Source organism: Peromyscus californicus, unplaced genomic scaffold, assembly GCF_007827085.1.
Source record: "Peromyscus californicus insignis strain IS unplaced genomic scaffold, ASM782708v3 Scaffold_7__1_contigs__length_154581171, whole genome shotgun sequence".
Classification (NCBI taxonomy): Eukaryota; Metazoa; Chordata; class Mammalia; order Rodentia; family Cricetidae; genus Peromyscus; species Peromyscus californicus.
The window spans coordinates 82,594,832-82,618,540 of record NW_026294595.1 but is presented as its reverse complement, the minus strand read 5'-3'; the positions used below and the strand labels follow the sequence as shown (position 1 = coordinate 82,618,540).

Here is a 23,709-nt window from a genome sequence, read left to right as displayed (position 1 = left end):
CTCAAAGCTCACCTCCAGTGACTTTTTTCCTCCAACAAGGCTATACCACCCAAACCTTCTCAAACAGTGCCACCATTTGGAGACTAGTTATTCAAATATCTATCTATGGGTGACATTCTTATTCAAACCACTACAATTACCTTATTAAGATGTAGCAGGATCTTAGGTATGTTTTTCCTGGTTGTGTTTGAGTTCTTTAAAGGCCTCATCAGTTAAACAATATAATAGGAATCAAGCTTCATTATTGAGAGAACTTAAAGGTGTCAATATTGGAGTTTTAGCCCCTAGGTCATCAATCACTTTGAGGTTGAAAGTTTAGGAAAGAACAAAGAAGGAAAAACTTCTTGGAACAGTTTTTTTTTTTTTCTGTTATACTTGATGTAAATGTGGTTACTTTTCAACCTTCACCACCAACCTTGGAGGAAAGGGACATTTCCCTCTCATCTGAAGCTAATTGAAGAGGAGTACTCAAAAGATTGGGTGTGGCCAAAGTGGCTTAGTGGCAGAAGAAGGGGAGGCAGAAGTCAAGGAGCAAGTGACCACTTCACAAAGGTTATGTTGTATAGTTTAGTCTGAAGTTGGAAAGTATCTTACAAGAAGAAACCTGGAAGACCTCACAATAAGAAAACCCATCAGCTTTGACACGAAAGAACAGAGATATCAAGACAACCAGAGCATGCATTCTAAATCTCCGTGCCCCACTCCACCAAAGTCTGACTGTAAAGGGGCTCACAATAGTAACAAAAGACTGACAAGAAATATGAAGACATAAAGTGTAACTAAACAGGTCTCTTTTCATATCTTTAATGAATAAGCCTAAGCTGAAGAAAATGAAAAGCATAAATGTGATTAGCCACTTTTGCAAGACTAACCTGGGCAATTATACTGCCTGAAAATGATTTTTAAAAATTGCCTGCTTTTTAAGGCTCATTTTATTACTTTGGATTGTGTGTATGTGTATATGTGGTCATGAATGCTGATACCAGAGGAAGCTATGGGCTTGGGTTCCTTCTGTAGCTGGAGTTTCAGGTGGTTGCCAAGGGCCCAGTATGGGTGCTGGTGATTGAATTCAGACCTTTTACAAAAGTGGTACTCATCTTAGCTGCTATGTCATCTCTCCAAGCCCCTACTCCTGAGTTTTTCTCCAAAGAATCATCATGTTGTGGTTTTACATGTGTCCACAAATTATTTGATGACCTTCTCTTCAAGGGGTAGAGTTTAATTGTGTTCCTTTTCATGTGGGCCACTGAACTGAATGAAACAAGGTGGAGGGAGCAGAGACTTATCCATCATTTAAAAAAAAAAACTCACCTAGACTTTTGCCTTCTTTCTCATGTCATTCACTCTAGTAGAGGCAGGTGCAGTGCCTTGAGGATAGTCAGCATGTCTATAGGTCCATTTTATGAAGAAATGGTACATTTACTTACAGACATGCTAGTCTCCCATGTTGAAAGTGAGTTTATGGCCACAGTCAAGTCCCCAGGTAGCTATAGCCTTGCTCGAAATGCTGATGCAACATCAGGAGAGTCCTGGAGCCAGAAGCAACTATTTATACCATTCACCTATTCCTAACTTTCAGACCAGCATAAAACAATGTTTGGTGTGTGTGTGTGTGTGTGTGTGTGTGTGTGTGTGTGTGTGTGTGTGTGTTCCTTAGGTCTTCATGCTCTTTTACACCTGTGGGCACTAGTGTATGAGGTTGGAGGACAACCTTGGAAGTCTGTCTGCAGGTACCTTTCAAATTTGTTTTAAGATAGGGTCATCCATGGGCCTGGAACTTCACAGAAGCTATCTGGCAAGAAGGCTCCTAGGACTTTCCTGTCTCTGTCTCTCCAGAACATACCACAACACTTGACTTTGTGATGTGATCCTGGAGATTGAAACCCTGGTCTTCTTGCATTCAAGGTAAGTACTTTATCAGCTAAGGTATCTGACAACCTTCATTTGTACAGTTTTAAGCCACTAATTTCTGAAAATTTTCTGTGTGGTAATGCAGAAATAATACAAAGTGGCATGTAATCCACAGAGTATGGAAATTAGAATGTAGATGTGAGAATAATTTAAATGGCTTTCTGATTATAGTATACCTTACCCAGTTCATTCAGTAAACAAGTCACACAGAAGGAAGGCTTAGTACCTGAGAACATTGACTTCTTTTCAGTCACTCCCTTTCTCAATAATTACAATGTGTTTTGGGGTGGAAAGAAGAAGAAGCATTTTCCCAGCTGCTACAGGAATGCCAATTCTATACAAAGTTCAGCAGTCTCAGTTATGGAATAGAAGATAGTTTAGAACAATGTTCAAATGCAGTCCTTTGTGACAGATGGAATTGAATTTGCATCTAGCCTTTATCATTTGCTAGACATATCACTTAGAGTAGTAACAAATGTTCTGTCCCTGGTCCCTTATCTGTGGAATGGAAAGTGAGGGAAAATAATTCTTTCTTGGTGAGATAGTCAATTTTAGACACTATATTAGTTACATGTCTCATACTCTGACAAAAGCAACTTAAAGAAAAAAAAGGGAGTATTTGGGGTTCATGATTCAAGATTACAGTCCCTCATGATGGAGAAGCCATGGTAACAGGAGCTCTGGGCTGCTGGTTACATTGTGTCCACAGCTAGAATGAAGGGAGTGATGAATGTTCACACTCATCTAATTTTCTCCTTTATATTCAGTACCAGAACCCATCCCATTACATAATGTGGCTCACAGTTAAACTGGGACATCCCAATTTAACTAACCTAATCCAGATAATACCTCACAGACATGTTCAGGGTCTTCTATCTTAAGTGATTGAAAATACAGTCAAGTTCATGGTATAAACCATCAGAGATATTGATAGCAAAATTAGAAAAATGAAAAAAGTTTAAGATCACTGCAATTTCTTTCCACCTTTTAGATGCCTGTGCAGTCACCTTCCATCTTTATTGGTCCAGCAGTAACAGAGATAGGAGGAAGGTTGTGATAGTACAAGATGAGCTGAGAAGGCAATGTCTGAAATTCCAGTGAATGAGGAGGAAGTTGCTGTTGTTGCTGCTTGCAGCTATCCTGAAACATAGCATTGTACCCAAAACAGGAAAACACCTTTGACCTACACACAGAATGTGGGGTGGGACGAGAAAAGCAATTTACCTTTCTATCCTCTTTTGTAACTTGTATCAACTACTGTTATTTAAAAACAATAGTATTAAATCATACCTGGGTGATTCTGGTCTAATCAATTGAGCCTATAATGCTAATCGTTTTTCTAGTTCTAATTCTGTCAAGGATTTTCTTTTCTTTTTGGTGATGGAAAAAAAAAACACAAATAAAGTATATGATACAGAAAATGTAAAATTTAAGGTGACCCATGACAGCTTCTGTTCTGAATACTAATTCTAACTGTATATAAGTTCATTAAGTATAGACTTTGAGTCTGGTTAATTTGTGTGTGATGTTTTTATTTATTGTATTTTTATAGTAAATTTGATAAAAAATTTAAAAGAATGTTGCTAAAAAGACAAGAATGTGGGGTGTAATTGACTGACTCCTCTACGCGGGTACTTGGATCTTCTTCTTCTTCTTCTTCTTCTTCTTCTTCTTCTTCTTCTTCTTCTTCTTCTTCTGCTGCTGCTGCTGCTGCTGCTTCTTTTGCTGCTGCTTCTGCTTCTTCTTCCCCCTCCTCCTCTTGCTCCTCCTCATCTTCTTTTTCTTCTTGTTGTTCTTCTCTAAATATTCCATTGAATTAACCCTACCACCAAAATCTTCCAGATTTGTACTGAACTGATGATACTGGGGATCTGATACTACAGTTTCCAAAATGTAAATTGGTAGGTCATAAATAGAGAGAAGAGTAGGAAATGGTACATGCAAAAGAGAAATGTACTTTCAATAGAAGAGCTACACTGTACTTGTGGCACAGCTATAAGGAGGCCCTGAGTTTGATTTTCAGCACAAACTACCTACTTATCAAGATGGAAAAGTCTAAACAACCTCTTTGCAGATTTAAGGACGTTGAAGACTGTGTGTCCTTATGTTCCTTAACTAAGATGAGAGTTGAAAAATGACATTTATTCAAGTTCCTCTTCTTTTATGAACCAGGAAAAATAAAGAGCCCACCACCAGAAACGCTTATAAAAGGCACAGCATTGTGCCTAACAGAGAGCGCAAATGTATTAAGTAAATGATGGAAATAGAGAAAAAAACCTGCAAAATTTCTCAACTAGCCCTTGAAAAAAGATCAGAAGACCAGGGACTATATCTACCCTGAACTTGTTTGCAGCATTCTTATGGAATTGGCCCACTAAAGCTAGGGGTCAGAGTAGGCTTTGCAGATAGCAAATTGCTGAGGCCTCAGGATTGCCTCATGGGTCTCTAGATCAAAATTTTGTCAAATGTAAATGAGATTATCCCTTGAAGGAGAGAAGTAAGTAAGACAGCCTATATTTCTTTACTCATCTCTGCTACCCAATTCCCTACAAAAGTAACTTAAGGGAGAAAGAGTTTATTTTGGGTCACAGTTCAAGGAGTGCAGTTCTTAATGTTTGGGATGGCACAGTGGCAGAGGTATGAAGCAGCTGGTCACATAGCACCCACAGTCAGGAAGAAGAGAAAGATGAGTACATATGTTCACCTTACTTTTCCCTTATTGACTCCAGAATCCCAGACCATGAAATGGTGCCACTCCACATTAAGGATAGGTCTTTCTTGCTACAGAAAATATTTCTTGAAACACGTACACTAACTCACCAAAACATGTTTTTCATAATTATTTTAAATCCAGTAAACTTCACAATTATACCTTTTGATAATTTAATGCAAACATAATTTCCTTTTTATCTCAGAATGCAAAACATACAATCCACCCCTACACAGTCACCTAATCTTTAATAAAAGTCTCTTCTGAGACTCAAGGCAATTGTGAACCTCAGTAATACCAAAATCAAGTTTTTTATTTCTACCACACAATGACACAGAGTAAACATCTCTGTTCAAAAGGGAGGTATGGGTAACACATGAAAGGCTGATTCAAAGACGAAAATCCAGGAAAGCAAACACCAATTCCTGAAGCTCCATGTACAGAGGCATCAGAGCTCCAAAGGCTCAAGTTTCCCTGCTAATCCAACTCTGCCAATTGTAGCACTCACATTCTGTCTCTTGGGCCAGTTCTACTGTGCGTTTGCAGCTTTCATCAATAGATACTGATGGCCTTAGCATTTACAATGTACTGGAGTCTCCATTGCAATTAGGCTTGGCCTTCCCTGCTTCATTCAATGGCTTCTCGGGGCCTTCTTGCAGGAAACACTGCTACAAGTTGTCTGGTTTCAGTGACCTTTTTGAATCTTGGCTGAAGTCACTATGGCCTTCCCATTCTCACATCTTTCATTCCTGAGAAACCTCTATACTGTAGATAATATTGTCAAATTCTACTCCAAGCTTGAGAGGTATCCTAGTCCCCTTTTGTGATAGCTATCATACCCTCTGAACACTGGTAGCTCAATCCAAGAAGTCACTCTCCTCAGCATCTGTCATTGAGAAGGGAACCTTCTCAGCAGAGTTTTCAGTTCAACATCTCTTTTGTTTGTTTTTGAGAAAGAACTTAAAGTTGGGTGGGTGAGTGAGGGAGAGGATCTGGAAGGTCTTGGGAGAGAGTTAAAATATGATCAAAACATATTTAAATTTAAAAAAAACTCTTAGAGATTTACAAGGCAAAATTAGAAAGTTGAGCCCTCAGAGGTGACGAAAATTAAATTCAGCATTCACAAAACCTTTAGTCAATATATCTACTGTCCCCTAATACAACTCCTTTTAATCAAATCTTTTCTAAAGATTAACATTTTATAATATTATTTGATGACATTATTCTGTATCAGAGATCTTCTGGAGAACAAGAAAAAAGTCCTTAGTAGAATAAACTCACCCAACTTTGCAATTAAAAAAATTCATTTGCATTCTTACAAACTGGAACCTTTAATGGGTGGGTATGTTTTGTCCAAGTTCAAAGAAGGAGGTTTTCTCTCACACTTGCTCTCTCCCTCTCCCTCTCTCTTTCTCTCTGTCTCTCCCCCCCTTCTCCCTCCCTCCATCTTTCCTTCTCTCTATCATATATATATATATATATATATATATATATATGTGTGTGTGTGTGTGTGTGTGTGTGTGTGTGTGTGTGTGTGTGTGTGTGTTTGTGTTAGATTCTTTTCTCACACACTACATCCCCACCTTGTTTCCCCTCCCTGTACTCTGCCCCCATCTTCTCTCTCCCAGATCCATGCCCCTCTGTTTCCTCTTCAGAAACGACCAGGCCTCCGAGAGTCCACAACCAAATGGGACAAAACAAGAAGCAATAAGATAATGCTGATCTCCTTAAGAATCACAGCAGCTTTTTTCTCAGCACCTGTCTTGTCTGTAAGGTTGAACTTCCTCTTTTTCCTACCAAACAACACACATTTTCATAGCTTTAGGCTCTGTGTGTTACTTTCTGTCACTGTTGATGTGGGAAGGATAGTAAGCATGAACTATCACAGTGTGAGTGCTGTCCTGTCATGAGACTTCCTCCACCAACAAGCTAGCCCATTCCCTTTTCATTTATCCTCACTCAAATTCTCAGAATAGGGATATAGCCATGTAGCTACTTCGTCAGAAAATAACATGAATGGCTCTTACGTAGCCCAGTTCTTGACAGAGTCCTTGTTTCCCTCTGAAACTGTTTTTCTCAGCATTCTGGTCCTCCAAACTCGCACTTGAGTGGCCCACTGAGCTCTGCTTACATCATTCTAGGGCTTCTCTAATTACTCCTGGCAACCAGTTCCAAACCTGTAACAACCACACGGCCCAGTTGCTCCCAGCAACAGTCCCACTCCTTGGCACCAATTTTCTATATTAGTTTCTTTTTTCCTCACTGTGATAAAGCATCTAACAAGAGTAACAAGGAAGAAAAGGTTTATTTTGAGATATAGTTCATCATGACAGGGACAGCATGTCAGCAGGAGTGTCAAACAAGTCATCATATCGCATGCACAATCAGGAAGCAGAAAGGATGAATGTTGGTAGTCAACTCACTGTCCACTTTTATTCAGTCCAAGACCTTAGCCCATAAGACAGTATTGTCTAACATTCCAGGTGGGCATTTCCCCATCAGTTAAACTTTTCTGAAAATATCCCTACAGACAATCTCAGGAATGTGTTTCAATGGTGATTCTAAATCCAGCCTAGTTGAAAATGAAGATTAATCATCACGTAGTGCATAGCCTTTTTACATATTAGTGGATTTTACAGCTTCCTGTGTGTCAGTGTTTATCAACAATAGGAATATAAATATTTTGGAGCAGATAATTATTTGTTCCTGTAGTTGTCCTGTACATTGTAGAGCAGTGGGTAGCATTTCTTATCTCTACACCTCCCAACAGTGACAAATGTCCAGTTGAAAAGCACTATTTTCCTATGGCAGAAAAAAATATGTTAGACGAAAATACAACAGCAGTTGCTGATTTCTATGATGAGGCATAGAAGAAGCTTCTAGAGCAGCTGGATGCAGAGGATAAAATGATCCCATGGGGACACTCCCCTCAGTTTTCATGAATCCTACAGTATGAACCCCATTCTCATTCATACTTTCTCATACTTACTTGGTAAGATTAATGCCAAGATTCTAACCATACATCTTTCATCTCTAAGATATGTCCTCTATTCTTTAATGCTGTACTTTTAAGTCTGACACTCATTGGTTTTATTTGAATCTCAGATCCAACTTATGATGAACTTGGATAAGAATTAAGCTGACCCCTCAGAGGAAATAATATTAAATAAATTATGTATTAAAATTAATAGAGATGATTTTTTTTCCTAAAGCCCATTTGGAAGTAGTACTGCCAAAAATTTTAGATGTACCCGTAAGATGTAGATGTAGCAAAAATTAGCATTGACCTGTAAAGACTATCTTTCCATCATGATGCATTAGGATTATTCCTCTTTCATAGAAACAAGCAGCCAAAGCTGGCTTCCTTAGCTTCATCAAAATCCCAAGACCTCTCATTAAGAAATATTAGTCACAAAACCTAGGAGAATCAATAATACTGAGAAATTGAAACAGCACATAATTCATCCCCTTGGAAACTTTTCAAAAATATCACCTCACTGATGCAGAGGAGGATTTCTTTGCCTACTATAAATTAGAGGGGGGAAAAAGAAGCAAAAAGACAGAGGAAAAAAATCTGAGCTGCCTGACAATTACCCTGCGTGCATCACTCATATTGCAATCACACCCACACGCCTGCGCCAGCACTCCGGCAAACACAGGCAAGCAAGCTCACAGTACCCTCACCCACCATCTCACACACCTACCACCTCAGAGTCAGCCCACCAGGCTGACAATCACACTGGCAACTAAGCACCACCAAAGCCTTCTTCCCCACACCCATCATTACCTAGGTTACCAGCTCCTTAACACCAAAAGGCCTACAGAAGTCGGGAGAAAATGTCCCAGAGATACACAGCAAACCCCAACTGGATAGAAAATGTGACTTCTTAGGTGAAAAAAAAAATCTTTCACAGTCTTTCAAAGAAGATGGGCTGCAGGTAAGATCTTGTCTCCAATAATTCATTTCCAGTCTCTTCCCTCCCCCCCCAAAAAATAGCAAGATTTCAATATCTAATTTGAGAGCACTAAGTCTGAGCCATGTGTGCTAGTGCCTGAACTAACAGACAAACAATGCAGCTATCACAGGGAGAGATGAGCAGTATATGAGGGGGAGGAGGAGAGTGGAGTGGGTGCCAGGAATTCCAAAGAGCAGTCCTCCCCCAGGGAGCTGGGTGCCAGGCTCTGTGGGATGGGCAGGCGACATAAATAGCCTTCTCCTGGATCCCTGTGGGGCCAGTGGTGGGTGGGCAGCTGGATTTCTCTGTGACCCAGTTAGAGGAAAGCTTTCTGAGGGCTGTAGCTGGCCTCATGTACAATGAGAGTAATAATAACTGACAATATGATTTTCCCACTATAAAATGATGACATCGATATCTAATTCATCCCTGAGAATGGTGTGGTGAGCATTAAATTAAACACTATGGACAGAATACATTGCTTGGAATGTGGCTCATAGTAAAAGTTCAGCAAATATTAGCTCATAATAAGAGTTTGATTGAATGAAGAAACAAGTGCAGAACTGCATTGCACATCTAATAAGGTACTTACCTGTCTAGTTTAAACTACAGGGTCTTCTCCAGACTTTGAATCCCCTGCTTTTGCTGTTTCACAGTGTTCAAACAGAGTTCATCTTATAACCTAAGTGAGCTCTCCTTAGTTCTATGTCTGATAATGAAATTTCAGATAGCCAGTTGCAGCTATTGACCTTTGGACTTGTTCTTAACACAGAATTACACTCAGTTTCTCCAGGTCCTTTCCTCACTCAGCTTGTGAAGTACGGAGATGGTTAGAGTAGGTGTTACCTTTATTTTCCTAATAAGACAATGGGGGAGAAAGAGAAGAGATGATTTAGGTGTCTATAACTAAACTAGTAATAGGCAGAAGTTTATATTTGAGTTTGGGATTCTTAAGAGGAAACTCACTTACTTGTCACAGAATATTGTGTGCATGCACACACACATACACACACACACACACACACACACACACACACACACACACACACACACACGATCAATGACAGTAAAAGCAGCTGCTGTTTGTTGGGTGTCTATCAAGTTGCGAATCCTTTGGATACTTCCTAAGACAAGAAAAGCTGAATTCAGAGGATGGATCCTCAGCAGTTCTGTCAGCCAACCCTTACACGATTTCTACAATCATTTTGGTGCATATCTTTGCGAATATCAGTTTTCCAAAAGCTGCATGCTTTCTCACAAAACAATGTTTCATTTAATCCACACAGGCATCATCCTATGCACTATATAAAAGATTTAATTTCTGGCTAGTCTTTCAGCACTCTTCCCTTGCCTCCTCCAATCTCCTCCCAGTCTTAAAAAAAGGCTCCCTGCACCTCACAGCCAGCTGGGTGAGTCATGGGGGAGGAGGCAAGCTTTTCTCATTTCTCCCCAAAACAAGGACCTGTTTTATTTTGACTTTGCTTTCCCATATACCATAGTAGAACAGAGAGAGTGTCCTGGGAAGATCACAGCAACCAGAATATCTGCCCCTATCCATGCATACAGCAGGTTCTTAACCTTGCAGGGACAGTTCTCCTCCTGCTCTCAAGGTAACATTATACACGGGGTACAATGGAAATTATACTACCATTTGAGAGTTATTCTTCTCCACAGGAACACTGCTCATTAAATGGTCTCTTTTGATATTAATATGAATGTCAAAATGTGGGTTTCTTTGATGAGTGCCCTCATATATGTGTGATTTCTAAAGCAAATGTTGAAGACACTAAAAAAAATGATTGGAAACCAATTTGTTATATACTTTAACTGTACAAAGCTGGTAAGAAAGATTTATCCTTAGAGTGTCATATTTGACAAGATAAGGGAAATGCAGAGAGATATTTCAAAGACATACAAATGATGCTAAGGTCTCATGTTGCTCATCTGACATAGATACAAAATGAGTCATATTTATCAAAGATTTTTATAAGAGAAAGGAGGGTGGATTTAGATCCCTACAGCAGAGTCAAGCAGTGAAAACATATTATTTGCTGAAATGCTATTTCACAAATTGGAGACATAGTACTCAGCTTGAATGGCATGCATTAGACTCCTGCCTGGCTCAAATTTTCTGACGAGAGTTTATAAACAAGAATATTTTTTTCACTGATCAAAACAATATAATTTAAAAATCATTTTGGCAGCATCTTACAATTTATTTTATTTGACTCGCAACTTAGACTGACAGTCTCTCCCACCTTTAAATAAATAACAAATCAGTGGTCATTGTTTATTTTCCTTATTTGAAAAAATGTTACTCCAGTTAGGAATGATATGAGCTCTTGAAATTAGACACTTGTGGTTCAAGTTCTCTGAAGAACTACCCAGGTGACTATAGCAAGCATCTTTCATCTCTGGGCTACAAATGTTTCACTAGAAGGAAAAGCTTATTGACTAGATTAGATCTTGTTACAGAAGGTTCTCTGTGCAAACTGAAAGTCAATGCTTTGAGTAACAGGAAGCAATAACAACTCAAATTGAACAACAGTTTTACCAATTAACTCCATCAATTTATGGAGGGTTCATTCATTTGTTACATGCTTATCAAGAGTATACAATGAGAAATTATTTGGGGCTTAAAAAGTATATAAAGTACAAGTCTAAATGTTCCGTGTTTCTGGATTTTACACTCTATTGGGAAGAACAGAAAAATAAAGACCCAATAAAAAACTTGAAAGTGTAAATTAACCTATGAAAATAAAAAAGTTCTCTATTGAGAGGAATACAGGAAAAAAATATAAAAAGTACAATCCAGAGCATATGTAAGGCCAAGATATTCTCTCCAAAAGCTGTTGCTTCACATCCATGAAATATGGTGTCTTAATTAGGGTTTCTATTGCTACAAGGAAACACCATGACCAAAAAGCTACTTGGGGAGGAAGGATTTATTTGGCTTATACTTCCAAATCATAGTCCAACACTGGAGGAAGTCAGAACAGAAATTTAAACAGGGCAGGATACTGGAAGCAAGAGCTGATGCAGAGGCCATGGAGGGGTGTTGTTTACTGGATGGCTTTCCATGGCTTGTTCAGCCTACTTTCTTATAGAACCAAGGACCACCAGCCCAGGGATGGCATCACCTGCAATGGGCTGGGCCCTCCCCCATTGATCACTAATTGAAAAAATGCCTTTGTGGTGATTTGAAAGAAAATGGCCCCCACAGGGAGTGGCACTATTAGGAGGTGTGGCCTTGTTGGAGGAAGTGTGTCACTGTGGAGGCAGGCTTTGAGGTCTCTTTTCTTAAGTTTCACTCAGTATGACAGTCAACCTCCTGCTGCCTTCTGGTCACAATGTAGCTAGCACCACATCTGCCTTAGCACTCTGAAACTGTAAGCCATTATCTCAATTAAATGTTTTCTTTGTAAGAGTTACCATGGTCATAGTGTCTCTTCACAGCAATTTAAAAAAAAAAATGTAACTAAGACAGCCTTGCAGCTAGATCTCATAGAGGCATTTCCTCAACTTAGGCTCCTTTCTCTCTGATGACTCTAGCTTGTGTCAAATTGACACACAAAACCAGCCAGTATATATGGGTAGATCCATGAAGAAGAAGAAGAAGAAGAAGAAGAAGAAGAAGAAGAAGAAGAAGAAGAAGAAGAAGAAGAAGAAGAAGAAGAAGAAGAAGAAGAAGAAGAAGCTAAGTCACTCTGGAAGTGAGATGATACAAAAAATAATAATAATAATAAAAAACTTAAATTGTGACCTAGAAGTGAAGGAGAAGACCGAAATTGGTTAGAGTATAAGCCAATATGATGTCAACCCTTAGATTAAAACAGGATCATTGGTGAGTTTGAGGCCAGCCTGGGCTACCAAGTGAGTCCCAGGAAAGGAGCAAAGCTACACAGAGAAACCCTGTCTCGAAAAACCAAAAAAAAAAAAAAAAACAGGATCATTGTGGGGAAAAAGGGACCCTCCAGTGAGGAGTGCCAGATGTCTCGGCAAGAGAAAAATAAAATAGCCTGAAACTTTAATATTTCATTCAAATAAATTGGTCTCTTTGACCATAGAATTTAGAATATAAAATGTGCAGGTTTAACTGAAAAGACACAGCAAAGGATCAGTGAGCATCTGGATATTTAAAAACTGGTCAGACAGATAGAAAAGAATTTTAAAATATTAAGTGGACTTCAATTCTGAGTTGTTATGCTGTCTTGTCCAGTGGTCCAGTGCTGTGAGATGTTCTGTATGGCAAATGTGTTGCTAATTAGTCAATAAATAAAACACTGATTGGCCATTGGCTAGGCAGGAAGTGTAGGCGGGACAAGGAAGAGAATAAAGCTGGGAAGTGGAAGGCTGAGTCAGAGAGACACTGCCAGCCGCCATGATGACAAACAGCATGTGAAGATGCCGGTAAGCCACGAGCCATGTGGCAAGGTATAGATTAATGGAAATGGATTAATTTAAGCTGTAAGAACAGTTAGCAAGAAGCCTGCCATGGCCATACAGTTTGTAAGCAATATAAGTCTCTGTTTACTTGGTCGGGTCTGAGTGGCTGTGGGACTGGCGGGTGTCAGAGATTTGTACTGACTGTGGGCCAGGCAGGCAAACTCTAGCTACAGTCCAGAATGTGTGCTGCTCTTTTATTTTAGGCATTAACAATGAGATGAGTTTTTTCTATTTTTCTTTTGGGTAGCATGGCTAGCATATCTCAATTTTATCAAACTTTTCCAAGAATCAGCTTCTGGGTCTACTTATTGATTTGTTTTTTCCTATGGATTTCCTGTCTCCGTGTCATTGATTTCGCTCGTTACTATTTCATTTTAATTTTTCATTTTTTGAGAATTTCATAAACCAATACTGTACACATAATTTTTCCTTCCATCTCCTTTCTCAACACTTCCCCTGTGCCCCAATTCCCTGAAAAATTCATGATCTTTTTTTCTTTAATTATTTCTTTTATTCATTAAAATAGTATGTATGCTCACAGCATACATGTATGTAGGCTCACCCACACCTCTACCAATGGGGTTGGCTCTATTGTGTTGCCCATGTGAAGTGCAGGGCCTGCTCTATCAAGTGTTGCAGCTGGTGGCAGGGGCAGCTCACCCATCCTTATGACCCTGAGGGTCTGCTCTAAGATGTCCCCATTACTTATCTATCACATGCAGCTTTGGTGGGGGGAAAGCTGATCCTGAGATTCTAAGGGCAGGAGAGCTGCCCCTGTCCCCCACCAGCTGCAACACTTGGGAGAGCAGGCCCTGCGCCTCGCATGAGCAGCACATTGGCAAAGGTGTGGGTGAGCCAGCCCCAAAGTTGTGAGTATGGAAGAGTTGTTCCTATTACTCATCTGTCATGTGGCAGCATGGGTGGGGGAGAGATGCCCTCCTGCCACCATCTGTGGCAGGTAGGAGAGATGGCCCTGAGGTCATAAGGGTGGGAGAGCTGGCACTGCCCCTCATCAGCTGCAGCACTCCAGAGAGTGGCCCCTATGCCATATCTGGGCAACACAGTAGAGCTGGCCCTGATGTTGGAGGTGTGGGAGATCTAACTCTGAGGACATGAAAGCAGGAACACTGTCCCTGCCCCTTGCTCATCACTGCAAGGGGTGAACTCACCAGAGCAATGAAGAGAGCTCACCCTGGTGGTGAGGACTAGGGACAGTGGGCAGGCTAACCAAGCCTGTAGCAACCCAGGCCCAGAACAGGGTTATGAGTTGGCTTACCCCAACATCCACCCTATCTGTGATCTGTTGGATCACATGAAGAAACTGGTCCTGCAGACCCAAAGATGCAGGATTTCCACAACAAAGAGCAACAGCAGAATAACCAAAAGGAGTTCCAGTGAGAGCCCAGCATCAGTAGTGTAGCAGAAACCAGAGGCCTCAAACCAGACCAATGACTCTTTGCAATGAAAAGTTGCAAGTAAAGATATATAGATGAAAGGGTTTACAACATGACTAACTGTGTCACACTACAGCTTCCATGACAAGCTTGATTTTTTTCCTTTTCTTTTTTCTTTTCTCTTTTTATATCTTAAATTTTATTTCCTTTTATTTCCTTTTAGGGGGAGGTTGCAAGGGCAGAGGGTGGATACAAAGGGACAGGAAAATGAATAGGATGGAGAAACATGATGTGAAAAACACAAAGAATAAATAAAAAGAAATAATAAAATAGTATGTATGCACAAACACTCCTATTTATAATTTACTATTTTGGATTAGCTATTTGAAGAAAGTCTGACATTATATAGATATGAAGTTTCAAAAGGGGGAATACTTTAATAGCCTTTAGTATGGTTATAATCACTTTAAACACTACCCCAAAACTTGTAGATCTATGCAATTTTTTGTTTTGTTTTTTGGTTTTTTGAGACAAAGTTTCTCTGTGTAGCTTTGGTGCCTGTCCTGGATCTTGCTCTGTAGACCAGGCTGGCCTCGAACTCACAGAGATCTGCCTGGCTCTGCCTCCTGAGTGCTGGGATTAATGGCGTGTGCCACTGTCGCCTGGCTGATCTATGCAATTTTTGATGAACCTAAATTATTAGGGTCCAGTTGCAGCACAGTTGGTAGAGTGTTCACCTAGCATGCACAAGGACCTGCATTCAGTCCTAGTCTATGATCTCCCTCTTTGTGGTGGCTGCAGGAAGATTAAGAGTTCAAGTATAGCTTGATCTACATGAGATTCTATTTTAAAAATATGCTAAACATTTTTTTCTGATCTAAATAGGATTATGTGTTATGAGAAGTGATTAGGCCATTCGATTGAAGGCCTAATGATAAGTAAGGAAGCCAGGTACCTGCTTCAAATGTGAAAAGGAGAGTTACTAAGGCCAGGACAGTGTGAACCCCTGCAGGCCACCCTGGCCACGTCCAAAGTGACATCAAGAGGAACACTTGGCTGTTGACTGCCCCCATGTCCCTCACAGCATGGGGGCATCAGACCCAGAATACCCTCCAGAAAACTTCGCAGGCCTGTCTATGGATGACTGAAGGGGCCTGGACTCGCTTGGCCCAACCACTGTCATCTCTGACAGGGAATCTGGGGTAGTCATTACAGTATCAGAATGACGCATCTCCTTTCTCCTGGACACCAGGGCTACTTACTTGGCCCTGATGGAGCTTGGAGACCATCTCACCTTTTCATTTCCCAATTGTCAGGGTAGGGGTACAGACTTTCCAACCTCACCAGACCAAACCACTCAATTGCATTTTCAGGAGTGTTCCTTGTACTCATTCCTTCCTAGTGGTAGTAACCTGTCCTGTCCCTAATTGGGAAGGGATCTTCTGGCCAAAGTAGGAGCCTCTATTTCTTTTTCTCCCTCCATTTGCCTCCTCTTTTTCCTAGCCATAAAACCTATCAGATTCAACACATCATTTCCTTTGCCAGCCTCCCAGGTGGACCTCCAAATCTGGGATACCCAAAACTTCTCGATTGCTAAACGCCATTCCTCTGTTGTCATCCAATTATTAGACCTACCCAGTACATCACCCAAGCTCAGTACTTACTCTCACTCCAGAGCCTCCCCGATCATCTCTGACCTCATAAGAAAAACCCATTTTGCCCCATATCTTCCCCCTTTAACATCCCTGTATTTGTAGTAAAAAGCCCATTGAGGCCTACTTCCTGGTTCAAAATCTCCATCTCTTCAATTCTTCAGTGGTTCCCTTCCACCCTGTCATAGCTAACCTTTACACTCTCATTTCTACTATCCCATCAGGGACCTCCCATTTCTCAGCCCTGGACATCAAGGATACCTTCATCTTTATCTCCCTAAATACTCAGTCACAAAATACCTTTGCTGTCACCTGGACTGACCCTGACTCCCACCTCTCTACCCAACTACACCTATTTGGCTGGGTCCTGCACTCTAATCTACTCTCTTTGTCTCTCCCCAAATCTCAACTTATATAATATGTAGATGACCTTCTCCTCTGCAGTCCATCCCTACAAATTAGCCAAACTGATACCTCTGCTTTTCTAAATTACTTATCTAGATGGAGCTACAGAGTCTCACTGTCTAAGATTCAACTGTATCCCTCAGGTCATCTACTTGGGACTAATCATTTCCCCAACCCACAAAGCCATTACCTTGGATAGAAAACACTTAATCCAGTCCCTCATGGTCCCTTTATGAAAGAGGAGATTTTTATCATTCCTAGGAATAGTTATATCCCTGGATCCCCTCCTTTACCCTCCTGGTCTGCCCTCTGTATGAGGTAGCCCCCAGCCCCTCACATGAACCCCTTCTCACTCCCATTACCAAGCCCTTTCAGAAGTTCCAATAGCCTTGTCTCTCTTTAAGGTCCATCTACAGCCCACCTCTGGGGATTTGTTTCTTAAGGGATATTACTGCCTCTTGTAAAATCTGTCAAATGTCAGACCGAAACTCAAGATACTGTAGCCCTCCATTTTCCTACTCACCAGGCCAGAGGCTCTATCTCCAGAACCAACTGGCAACTTGACTTTACCCACATGCCCACAATCAAATGTGTCAGGCACCTCATGGTCTTGGTGGACAACTTCTCAGAGTGGGTGGAGACATTACCGATTGCCAACAAAAGGACTCAGTCTCCAACCTCCTTTTCCTCCCAGAGATCATTACCCACTTTGGAATCTCTGCCTCCCTCCAGTCAAACAATGGCCCTGAATTTACCTTCCAGATGTCCCAGAGCCTATCCAAAGCCCTCAACATCTCATGGAACTTTCATATTCCATGCCATCCACAGTCGTCAGGAAAGATAGAATGAACTAATCACTCAAAAAATAAAAATAAAAATAAAAATAAAAAACTTGTCAAACTCTGAGAAGAACTTGAGTTCAACTGAGCTCCATTGGTTAAAGGTCCTGTCGCTGACCCTTTACAGGCTACGGGCTCTCCCCAAGCAACCTCTTTCCTTCTCACCATTTGAGCTCATATACAGATGACTGGTTCTGACCCCAGTCTTTCACCCAATCCCTCTCTCCCTGATCTCCTACTCACCCCCTTACCCCCTTACTCTGTTATCTCCACTCTCTCCTATGGACTTTACTGACCACTCCTTTGTTGTTGTTTGAATCTTAGATGGTCTTTAAAAAAAAAAAAAAAACCAGAGCCAGATATCAGGGTGAAAACTGAAAGATCAGAGAAGCAAAACAGCCAGCCACTGGGTTTTTTTTTGTTTCTTTGGGGTTTTTTTGTTGTTATTTGTTTGTTTGTTTTTGGTTTTTTGAGACAGGGTTTCTCTGTGTAGCTTTGCACCTTTCCTAGATTTCGCTCTGTAGACCAGGCCTGCCTCTGCCTCCCAAGTGCTGGAATTAAAGGCGTGCACCACCACCACCCAGCAGCTAGTTCTTATCTCTATGAAATCCTCAGTCTAAAGAGAGTGAGTGCCTGTTTCCTCATGCCTTATATACCTTTCTCTGTCCAGCCATCATTTCATGGGATTAAATGCGTGTATGCTTCCCAGTACTGGGATAAAGATGTGTGTGTGCCACCACTGCCTGGCTCTTTTTTCAATGTGGCCTTGAACTCACATAAATCCAGACTTTCTGGATCTCTGCCTGCTGAGTGGTAGGATTAAGGGTGTGTGCCACCACTGCCTGACTTAATCCAGTGGCTCCTCTGTCCTCGGATCCTCAGGCAAGTCTATTAGGGTACACAGTATATCACCACACTCCCTACCCCAGCCATGTGCCAACTCCTGTCCATCCCCAATCCACATTGGGGATCTGGTTCTTCTCTCCCCTCTGGACAAACATCCCTCATCCCTTTTGCCTAAATGGCAGCACCCCCTCAAGGTAATTCATCTAACCCCCACAACCCCTAAGCTTGAAGGTCTCTCTCATTGAATTCACCTATCCCACCTCAAGCTCTTTACTTTCTACCTCAAGATAACTTCCCTTCCTACATATTAACCCCATTAGGACCCTGCTCCCTTAAGTTTCAGAGGACATTGATATCAACCTCCTTGTCCAGGTTCCACAAGAGAGGCTTCACCTCCTTTCGCCTTTCAGCTTCTGTCCAGAACAAGTCTTACATATGGAAATTCAAGGCTCAAGAAACTACAACTTTTAGCAAACAGTGCTTCCAAAAAAGGTTGGGAAATTGTTCCATAGAAGGCTGTCAGGAGCCAATTGAAATCTCCATCTCCTCCATATCCACTCCTTCTCCTACAATTCATGACCTTTTCACCTGCTTCATCTATGACCAGACAAAAGGCTATTGTAAAGAATGACCAGATATATAAGGAGGCTCTCCATATTGGTCTTGCCAATACCGTGTGCCATTTGCACATCCTCACTTGAGTCCATCTTTTATGGATGAAATGTAGCCCTTAACCTTTATATCAGGGACCCATGGGATCCCAGGTAGGAATATAAGTTCTACCATTTCTTCAACCCCTGGCACCCAGTGAACACGATTAAATTCCAGATAAAATACATCCCAATTACTCAAACCGTGGAGATATGAGAGCAAGAGGTAATTCAGCACTCCTCCAAGGTCATAACCTCTTTAACATCCCCTCTCCTAAATAATACAAACCTGTTGTTTCCTCTTATTTCAAACTCTGACCTTGGCCTACCAACTCCTTAATATCACCAAACCTGGTCACTTTGAGGATTGCTGGCTATGTGTTCCTCCTGAGACTAGCTCACAACTGCCCTTTATAGCCTCTCCCATAACCTCATCAAATAACCTTACTTTGCCATTCATCAACTGCCCAGAGTCTGGTATTTCTATAACTCCCTACCTTTTTCTTATCACCCTCTTTGGCATGGCAAACTGCTTTAAAGCATCTGGGACACATTTTGAGGGGGCATTAAATTTCATAGACTGCAATAAGACCCTAACCCTCAACATCCCACCTCAGCCCCAGTGCCCACAATGCTTCAATTTTTTGCAGTCCTCAAAGTCCACCATCACTTACCTGCCTGTTGGTCAAGAATTTGCAAGCTAGTATTTCTCTTCTTCAAGTTAGGTGTGATACATGGAGAAGAGTCCCCGCCCATTCTGGTTGTAGACCCAAGAGCTGCCTGAGATAATAAAAGGGTGGTTCAAATCCTGCTCCCTCTGGCTGATGCAGGAATAATTGCAGATGTCACCACTGAGACAGTAGTTATCACCTCTCTAACCTTGTATCACCAGTTTTCTTCCCAGTTCATCCAGGACCCCCAACAGATGGTCCAAACCATATTCACCATTTGAGGGCAAATTTACTCCTTGGTAGCAGTAGTACTTCAAAACCAATGGGGATTAGATCTTCTTACAGCTTTGCCTCTTCCTCCAAGAGGAATGATGCTTCTATGTCAAATAATCAGGTATAGTAAAAAAACAAAATGCAACAACTTCAAACAGACCTCCAAAAACATAGGGAACAACTCCATGCCTCCAGCCCCTATGCCTTTGAGGTTCCCATGTGGAATTGGAGACTACTCTTCCTGACCCCTCTCCTTCTTGTTTCCCTGATTCTACTAATTGTGCACTGCTTTATCAATTTCTTATCTCTGAAGACAAAAATCTCTAACTAAACAATTAATCAGTTATTGTCATAAGATTACCAAGCCCTAGCCATAGAGACAGATACTCATAACTATTGACAATGCTCTGTTGGTGAGGATCAAAAGCGCCCAGAATATGTCCACTCCCCCAGACAACAGGAAGCAGCCTAAAGAGCATGGTGCCTCCATTTCTGCCTCATAAATCAACCCTTCATATTTCCTTACCTTTCATAATAAATAAGAGGGAGGAATGTTGGAAAACCAAGAACCACCCACAGGTACTCAGTGCCAGCAGTTACATTATCACCAGCCACCAAATGCAACATATTTTCACCATCAACACAGGTCACATATTGTCCTTATATGCATATGCAATATCCTTTATAAAGCCTGTGCCTTCATGGCCTCCATTTCTTTCCATTCTATCCTGGAGACAGCCTTTTTTTTTTTTTTTGTATGACACTGCCCCACCCCAATAAATCTCTCGTGTGAGTTCTGTTGCATGGTGTGACTTTGTGGCATTCATTCCTTGGCTCTCTGAACATCACACCCCAAAAAACCCAATCAACCAAACAAGCACACAAACAAAACTTAACAATGGGAACACAAGGAAGCAAAGTAGGAGGAAGGAAATGCTGGGGGTAAATGGGATAGCAGGGAAGGGGCACTAGGGAGATAAAGAAGAGCAGGGGATGAGGGTAATAAAATGAAATATGTATGAAAATCCCATACAGAAACGTTATTTTATAAATTAAAATTTATGAAAAAGTAGTCATGAGAGTTTTTATCCTCTCTCTGTTATTATACAAAAAACGCTCAAAAATGGTCATGTCCAAAGAAGGAAGTGAGCCTCACTCTGTACCTGACAGCCAAGTTATTGTGGATGTGCTAACCCTGAGAAGTCAAGAAACTGAATTTCTATTGTTTAAGTCACCACAGCCTATAATAAAGACAGTTGGGTCAGTGGACAAAATAGCTTCATAATTAAACTAATTGATATTTTCCAGTTACTCAAGTATGGTGATAAAAAGTTCATATATACAAAATGTATTAGTAAAATACCTGTTCAAAAGGGAAGATATACTTAAACGTAGCAGGGCACAGTCATTGCTAGGTTATTAGAATTCACATTAATATTCATCTTTAAGAAACTACCACTCTATGTTAGTCCTGCCTATCCATGAGCATGGGAGATCTTTCCATTTTCTGACATCTTCTTCAATTTCTTTTTTCAGGGACTTAAAGTTCTTGTCATATAGGCCTTCACTTTCTTGGTTAGTGTTACCCCAAGGTATTTTATGTCATTTGTGGCTATAGTAAAGGGTGATGTATCTCTGATTTCCTTCTCCACTTCTTTGTCCATTGTATATAGGAGGGCTACTGAGTTTTTTGAGTTGATCTTGTAATGGCAATCTTACCAAAAGCAATCTACAGATTCAATGCAATCCCCATCAAAATACCAACACAATTCTTCACAGACCTGGAAAGAATAATACTCAACTTCATATGGAAAAACAAAAAACCCAGGATAGCCAAAAGAATCCTGTACAATAACACAATCTCTGGAGGCATCACGATCCCTGACTTCAAGCTCTACTATAGAGCTACAGTAATAAAAACAGCTTGGTACTGGCATAAAACCCAACATGTGGATCAATGGAATCGAATTGAAGACCCTGACATGAATCCGCACACCTATGAACATATAATTTTTGACAAAGAAGCCAAAAGTGCACAATGGAAAAAAGAAAGCATCTTCAACAAATGGTGATGGCATAACTGGATATCAACATGTAGAAGGCTGCAAATAGATCCATATCTATCACCGTGCACAAAACTTAAGTCCAAGTGGATCAAGGACCTCAACATAAATCCAGCTACTCTGAACCTGCTAGAAGAGAAAGTAGGAAGTAGTCTTGAACGCATTGGCATAGGAGACCACTTACTAAATAGAACACCAGTAGCACAGACACTGAGAGAAACAATCAATCAATGGGACCTCTTGAAACTGAGAAGCTTTTGTAGAGCAAAGGATATAGTCAACAAGGCAAAGTGACAGCCTACAGAATGGGAAAAGATCTTCACCAACCCCACATCTGACAGAGGACTGATATCCAGAATATATAAGAAACTCAAGAAATTAGACATCAAAATGCCCAACAGTCCAATTAAGAAATGGGCTACAGAGCTAAACAGAGAATTCTCAACAGAGGAAACTCAAATGGCTGAAAGACATTTGAGGAATTGCTCAACATCCCTAATCATCAGGGAAATGCAAATCAAAACAACTCTGAGATACCACCTTATGCCTGTCAGAATGGCTAAGATCAAAAACACTGAAGACACCTTATGCTGGAGAGGATGTGGAGTTAGGGGAACTCTCCTCCACTGCTGGTGGGAATGCAAGCTTGTACAACCACTTTGGAAATCAATATGGCACTTTCTTAGAAAATTGGGAATCAATCTCCCCCAAGATCCAGCTATACCACTCTTGGGCATATACCCAAGGAATGCTCAACCACACCACAAGAGCACTTGTTCAGCTATGTTCATATCAGCATTGTTTGTAATAGCCAGAACATGGAAACAACCTAGATGCCCTTCAACTGAAGAATGGATAAACAAAATGTGGTACATATACACAATAGAATACTACTCAGCAGAGAAAAACAATGACATCATGAGGTTTGCAGGCAAATGGATGGATCTAGAAAAAATCATCCTGAGTGAGGTAACCCAGACTCAGAAAGACAAACATGGTATGTACTCACTCATGGGAGGATACTAGATGTGGAACAAGGATGACTGAACTGCTACTTACTCACATCACCAGGGAGGCTTCCTGGAAAACAGGACCCCAAGAAAGACATGGGGATCGCCCAATGACAGAGAAATGGAATGAGATCTACATGAGCAGCCTGGACATGAGTGGGGGTGGTGAGGGGCAAGGGGCGAGGGAAAGAGAGCTTGGGGGACCGGGAGATCCCAGCTGGATCAACAACAGAGAGGGAGAACAAGGAATAGGAGACCATGGTAAATGAAGACCACATGAGAATAGGAAGAAGCAAAGTGCTAGAGAGGCCCACAGAAATCCACAAAGATACCCCCACAACAGACTGCTGGCAATGGTCGAGAGACAGCCCGAACTGACCTACTCTGGTGATGGGATGGCCAAACACCCTAATTGTCGTGCTAGAAACCCCATCCAACTACTGAGGGATCTGGATGCAGAGATCCATGGCTAGGTCCCGGGTGAAGCTCTGGGAGTCCAATTAGCGAGAATGAGGAGGGTTTATATGAGCAAGAATTGTTGAGACTAAGGTTGGATAAAGCACAGGGACAAATAGCCAAACGAATGGAAACACATGAACTATGAACCAATGGCTGAGGGGTCACCAACTGGATCAGGCCCTCTGAATGGGTGAGACAGTTGATTGGCTTGATCTGTTTGGGAGGCATGCAGGCAGTGGGACCGGGTCCTGTGCTCATTACATGAGTCGGCTGTTTGAAACCTGGGGCCTATGCAGAATCGCTTGGCTCAGCCTGGGAGGAGGGGACTGGACCTACCTGGACTGAGTCTACCAGGTTGATCTCAAGTCCACGGGAAAGGCTTTGCCCTGGAGGCGGTGGGAATGGTGGGTGGGCTGGGGGAAAG

At 41.3% G+C, this 23,709-nt stretch overlaps 1 long non-coding RNA gene across 2 annotated transcripts in view; it reads left to right on the top strand.

Moving 5' to 3' along the window:
* The first annotated feature begins 8,266 nt into the window (after positions 1–8,266).
* LOC128100764 (uncharacterized) overlaps positions 8,267–23,709 on the top strand; it is a 199,930-nt gene continuing 184,487 nt past the window's right edge. For both annotated transcript variants that reach the window (XR_008214925.1, XR_008214927.1), the window contains exon 1: positions 8,267–8,559. This is a non-coding gene — a long non-coding RNA (uncharacterized LOC128100764). The remainder of the gene's footprint in view (positions 8,560–23,709) is intronic.